Genomic DNA, 6,431 nt, shown 5'->3' on the forward strand with positions numbered 1-6,431 from the left:
TTTTGTCTGCTTTCATTTTTTTGAAGTGACCCTTCATTGATTCTTGGACATCTGTATAAAAACGTCACTGTAAATGAGTGCCACAATAGAGCTACATCTTCCCAAATTGTACTTAACTCACAGCAGATCCAAGAGTCTTATTCTGAGGGAGTGGAATAATGGTGTGAACAATTAAAAGGCCCTGTGTTGTAAAACTAATAGAGTACATGTTGTGCAGGTTGTTGCTTCTCATCATTAGATGCCTATTTTGATTAGCCTACAGTTATTCCCTATTTTTAAACTAGGGTAGCATTCTCCAGATATTGCTCCAGATGAATAGGAGTGAAAGAAAGATTATACCTGAATATCAAATGCCACTGAGGTTCACTTAGCAGCCCATGGCTCATTTAAAAAGAGCCATGCTGAAAGTAAAAATGCCGATTCTTAACTTTCTCAAGATGTTACCTCTATTCTTTTTCTATTTTGACCTGCCTTGTCCATTTTGTGTCTAACAGAGCAGTCCATCATAATGGCACAACAGAAGAGTTTTGTGAGGAGCCAAGCTGCATGCATCGTAACCCTGTATCTACTCTCTAGAGAACAGCCGTATAGCTGAAGTTATTGGGACACGAAGGTAACACATCTAAATCTCTTTCTAAAAGGCTTAACATAATGAAATGAAGCCTGCTGGATCTTCTCTGAGAGCCTGTTTTCACTGGCGGAACAGAAAGACTTTTTTCACATAGTTTTTGGAGCGAAGTTATTTTGGGTCTTGATCTTCAAAATCTGAAGCGCAGAGTACAGTCTCAGAATTCAGTGACATTTTACTGCGTAAAGATGTGTTGGAGACAGTGCTGCTAGATTGCATGAGAAGTTGTAGTTTTGCTGCTTAAGCATGATTAGATCGGAAGATTAGAGAACATCAGCCTTTTGGTGGTGGATACTGGTGTGTGTGTGTGTGTTTAATGTGTTCTGGGAAGTAAGATAAAGGTCTTTAACTATGTAAATGTGAAGATAACATGAGTCATGGAATAAATGAACAGTAAGAGAAAGATATTGACTACAAAAAAGGAAAGAGAAGACTCTGGAAACTTTCTGTGGCACTATGTACCCACTGTCAGTATAATGTGACATTGCAGGGCTGTTGCACAGCAAACAAGTTGAGATAAGGAAGCAAGAAGGGTCAAGTACCTCAAGTGCTGGGATACGGGACTAAGTAGACCTGTGCTCCTTTGCCAGTTTGATCACCAATCTGCAGGAGCCTGCTTACCTTGATACCTTTCCAACCTTGAGATTAATAATTGCGAAGAAATTGTATGGGCCACTATGTAGGCCACAGATCTGATTAAATCACTGAATGCAACTTAGGTTGTACTAGTTTGTTCTGGAATTGTATATATCAGAAATAGCAGCTTTTTCTGGTCTTGTATACTATAGTCATCATGCTGTTTTGAGTATGTGGATAGATACAAGGCAAGAGCCTTGGAGCAGTGGATGTTATCATGTTTCTCAACTGTTGCCAAGATGTGAATAAAGGAGCTGTCCTAAAGACACTAACTGGCTTTTGAGACAAGATCAGGAAGGAGGGGTTTGAAGATGTGTGGAAGACAATTTCTGGATCTAATCTAGGGGAAATGCTGGAACCTTCTGCCGATCCTAAACACATGCGGGCCTTGGAAAAGGGAATAGGACTTCTTGGAGATTGCTGTTTCTACTGACACAGGCTATTCTCTATCACTGCCTTTCACTGCAGCCAGTTCTGCCCTTTATCATAGTGTCTGAAGCCCTAGAATATAAGTGTTCTGTTATTCCCCTTTCCTCAGCATATAAAGAGGATAGTTAATACCATACTTGGTCATGTCAGCTGACAGCAGCATGCAAGAACTGGCTGTTGTAAATACATGGCCTGTTTGCACTGAGAACAAAGCACTGGTTACGTTTAACTGGAGAATGATAATTATGCCATATTTTAAAGCAAATCAAAATTACAGTGCATTCTCAAACTTTTTTGGGACATCAGAGGTGGAACTTTATACCCAGTATTACTCCTTAGCTTAGCTTCATACATTATGTGAAACACTCTGCTGCAGGTCTAAATGCAGCAGTAATGGATGACATTGTCCTTGCAGCCAGCAAGTGCTTACTCCAACCTCAGAAGGCAAAATTCTGTTTCGTTCATGTTGCTTTGGCTTGCCCAATCTTTGAAAATGTATTATTATAAAATTTGTCTTTATGTATGGATTTCAGCTTAGGGCACAAACATGTGGGCAGGTTCCATCCCATATTGGCAGACTAGAATTGTTTTTACCTAAGACCAGTTTGGCTCGGTACAAGCAAGAAGCATGTCACTGGGGTCCTGGGGAAGCTCCACAGAATGCTATTGGCAATTCAACAGACATCTAGTTTGTTCTGGGTCATTTTAGGGTGAATGAAGCATGTTGTTTGTCTGTCATGCTTAGAGAAGCCATTTTTCAAAGGGGCTATAAACCTGAGGTCTTCAGTACTTGCGATTTATCATAGCTATCTTAATGCTGTCAACAGAAGTAAGATTTGACTTTAATATAATATCTTTGTGGTTTGAACAGCTGCTTTGTGCCTACCTGTGTTTCCTGTTTGGAAACATTTTACATATTTTTATTTCTTGGGCTAAAAGTTGGTTGTAATAATGTTGATATGTTATGTGACTTGCAATAAGCTCTTTATGCCATTAATTATGAGTACTTCCTTGCAATCAAAGCACTTCTCAGAACAGACGTTAATTTGTCTTTCTTCTCTTTCTTCCCCCCACCCTAAATAACAAATAGCCCATAAGATAAGCACAAGGAACAAAAACTACAGTGAAAGTAACTTTGAAATAACTGAAGTTAGAGACTCGAGGATTAATTTGATGTATAGTGTGTTTTTGTTTCTAATAGTTGCCATGTCCATTAGATTGAGACTTGTTTCTCTTGCTTTGTCTGATTTTTATGTACATTCCAGTAGTTGATTTTTTTCTTGACAGAAAGGCTTGCTCCTTTAAAAAATTAGGAAACTGAAATTCTGTGAGTTTTTAGGGCATACTCTAATAGAATAGTGGCATGATTACTCTGAAGTCCATAGAAATAAATGGGGCTTTGTATTAACTCTGGAGTTTCTTGGGTCATGCAAGTGTAAAAAGTATTCTGTACTTAGTGCTATACCTTGTTATAGGTCCCACTATGAAAAGGTGCGGTGGAACTTCTGACTCTTAAAATTGATTTTGGTACTTTGTTTTCCAGTGTGGTTTGATATCATCTTTGGGAACAACTTCTGATGAAGGCTCAATACCTTTCTATGTAACCAAACAGATAAAAGAGCTCTACAACAATGAACTTTCTAAGGCCAGCAAGAAACAAATAAGAGAGCACTGAGAAGATAACCTTGCTAAAAGCACAACAAAACAAAGTATTAGTGAGAAAACCTCAGAAGTATGAATAGCTGCTGTAGGACTACGGTTCATTCAAATTTTCCTCTTTTGAAAATTTTTTAATTAAACATTATTTCCTAGAACCTAATTTTCCTTTGATATATGAAGAAGACTCCCTTTACTTTTGGATATTTGATTGCTGTTTGAACCAGTGCTCTGTGGGAATAGTCCCAACAAGGTAATATAATTGTGCTCAGGTTTTGGGCTATTGCTGCAGAGTGGCACAGCCTGTTTTTGTAAGTGATTTGATGAACTTGTCATTTCTCTAGGGAATTCTTAATCTGAAAACAAAATATTGCTTGTGTTCCGTTCTCATTAACTTTGAAGCTACCACCTGCTTTCTATTGAATTAGTAATGTAATTGCAGATAATGTCTTTATAGAAGAAGGGGATAGAGGATGGCTTACAGTGTTACTATACTGTTGCAGTAATGAGGGGAATAGAGGTGTGCATTGGGAAATACCAACTGTTAGTGGTCAGACAGTGTGTCAATATGCTGTGTTGGAATTCTCTGTCTCTGTTACCAAGCACAAGTCTGAGCACCAGAAATGAGGAAATAGGTGTAATTGCCGACTCCAAATTATAGGCTTGGGGGAGGTATTCCTTTCACTGGGATTCTCTGGTGATTTTTACCATACTATGTCATACGAGAGCTTTTTTCTCTCAGTAGGGGGTCACCTGTATAGGGTCTGCAGACACTGTTTGATCACTTTCATGAAACTTTAATTATGCCTGCCATCTCTGCATATCTTTTGGGACTAGCAGAGATAAACCTAGCAAGAATAAAAACTGCAGATAAAGGTGAAAAGACATAAATGTTTAAAGGCAGTATTGATCATACGTAGCCCTCGTACTTAGGAAAACTGCCTGCAAACAGAGCATTTAATGAGAAACATTCTCAACACTGATTCCTTTGCATTATTATTGCATTTATTTCTTTGCCCTATCATGCTGCTCTGTTTTTTTGCTGGGATGGGGCAGGGCTGTGCTTTGGAAGTTTGGGTAAATATCAGTTGGAATGAGCCATCTCTGCTCCTGCTGTTGCCAGGTAAGCAGCAAGCCAACACAGCAGAACGTGAGCAGAACATGTTCATGCATCTCAGTGATGCATGTATGTTACTTTGTGCTCTTGCTTCTGGACAGGCTGTGCCTAGGTAGCAGCATCTCAAAGGGAAGTGGAAATGTAGGGCTCAGCTTGGCTTCTCTCTGAGGCAACAAGCCAATAAAATCCTTCACTGACTAGTAGGCTGGATTTGCATTGATGCGGTTATCCGTACTAGTCCTAGAGGAAATCTGTGCTGTTTGGCAGGAAATGTAGGAGAAATGCTGAAAAGTTTCCACAAGCCACTTAGTGCAAGACAAACAGCACTCCAGGATATATTTCATTCTGATCAATGTGAATTAGTCCCTGAATTTTTTTTTTTTTGTCAGGGTCACACTGTTAACTCTACTGTGAATATTTTTATTGAAGTACCTTGATGATAATGACACTTTAAAATTAGTACTTAATTACTGTAAATTATGGTGGAAGCAGTTGTCTTTTTGAAAGTTTCACTATTCTTTTCCCCATGTTATGTATGTTTTAATTTATAATAAAATCAGTAGACAGCTGTGTTCGTTACTCTGCTACTGTGAAAAATATGAAAGCTGAAACAAGCTTTAGAATGGAAAGCCAACTTGTGATGTTCTTAATACAAATACTGTTGAATTATAAAAATGGAAAGATGATCCTTCCAAAAACACCTTTGCACACTTGCTATTCTTTGCACTTGTCTGGTGTTCTCTGTAATTTTTTTCTACTTTGCCACTGTCACCCTATAGGTAATGATACCGAGGCTTGACTTTTCTCATGGCTCAAACAGCTTGATTCAGCTCATACCAGAAGGAAGTAATTTTGTTACATAGCACTTGTTTTTGAAGACATTAAAAACTGTGTGTTGTTAAGAAGGGCTTGCTGGGCAGGGTAATTATCTCCTGCCTCCTACTTAAATCAAAATTGGCCATTCAGGACATTCTCCTGGACCAGAATATAGTCTGCCTAAAGGGAAAAGCAGTTCTAGGGGCCAGGGTGGTAAAGCTGAAATCTCTCATGTATGTCTTTTTGTTCTGCAAGATAGGCTAATATATAACTATTCCATGCTAACGCTAGCTGTGTGAAATTAGCAGGGTCATTTGTTGTGCAATCTGTCTGATCCCATGGGGTCCCTTTGCTATGCCACCTGAATACCTTCTGGGACCTGGAAGTTTTAAGGGCATTTATCTTTCAGCTTTTTTCCTCAAGTTTGGCTGTTTCTACAGTATATTCCTCATGCCTTTTAACCAGTATTTCCCTTACATTCTGATATGGTCAAGATTTTGACCTGATTGTTGTGGAACTTAAGGGTTTGAACACTTTTTTTTAAGTCTTCAACTATTTTTGTAGCTTGTGGGAGGAAAATAGACTAAACCTCACCTTCTTTCTAAGAAAGCATGAATGTCTAATTTATCTCTGAGCCGCAGATTTGGCATCTGCTGCTTTAAGGCTCTGTTATCCTTTTTTGTAAAATACCATTATTGGCTTTAACTCTGCAGGCTTTGTATATTGAAAATGATAAAAGATTGCTAGCAAACAGCCCAGCTGAGAATACAATATGAACCAAAATTTACAGTTATTAGAAGTAGCTCCAAAAATATCCGTGGCTAATCATATCAGCCACCTGAAAGAAGGTAATAGTTCCACTCTTATCTAGTTAATTTTGGGTGGCTTAAAAGAAATCCCAACACTCCCCCTTCTTTTTTTTTTTTTTTTTTTTATATCTATGCATTTGTCCTATGGGCTGCACAAAGCCACTATATAACACCATAGAAATTACGCAACGGTTAATTCAGAACTGATGTTGGAAGCCAGGACTTGGTTTGTAGATGGCTTTGGAAACTTTATATCAGCCTCCAAAGAGGAAGAGTTTAACAACATTTTCTTGCACCTTCTTTATTCCTTGATTGGTCACTACAGAAAATACCGATTTGG

At 38.5% G+C, this 6,431-nt stretch overlaps 1 long non-coding RNA gene across 1 annotated transcript in view; it reads left to right on the plus strand.

Annotated features, from left to right (window-relative positions):
• Positions 1-4,970, plus strand: part of LOC148055675 (uncharacterized) — an 86,564-nt gene extending 81,594 nt beyond the window's left edge. Inside the window, exons 3-4 of the long non-coding RNA XR_015704988.1 lie at positions 495-613; positions 3,237-4,970. This is a non-coding gene — a long non-coding RNA (uncharacterized LOC148055675). The remainder of the gene's footprint in view (positions 1-494; positions 614-3,236) is intronic.
• The last annotated feature ends 1,461 nt before the right edge of the window (positions 4,971-6,431 follow it).

This window comes from Nipponia nippon, unplaced genomic scaffold (genome assembly GCF_047370975.1).
Source record: "Nipponia nippon isolate SJK-2023a ecotype South Korea unplaced genomic scaffold, ASM4737097v1 scaffold_2, whole genome shotgun sequence".
NCBI lineage: Eukaryota > Metazoa > Chordata > Aves > Pelecaniformes > Threskiornithidae > Nipponia > Nipponia nippon.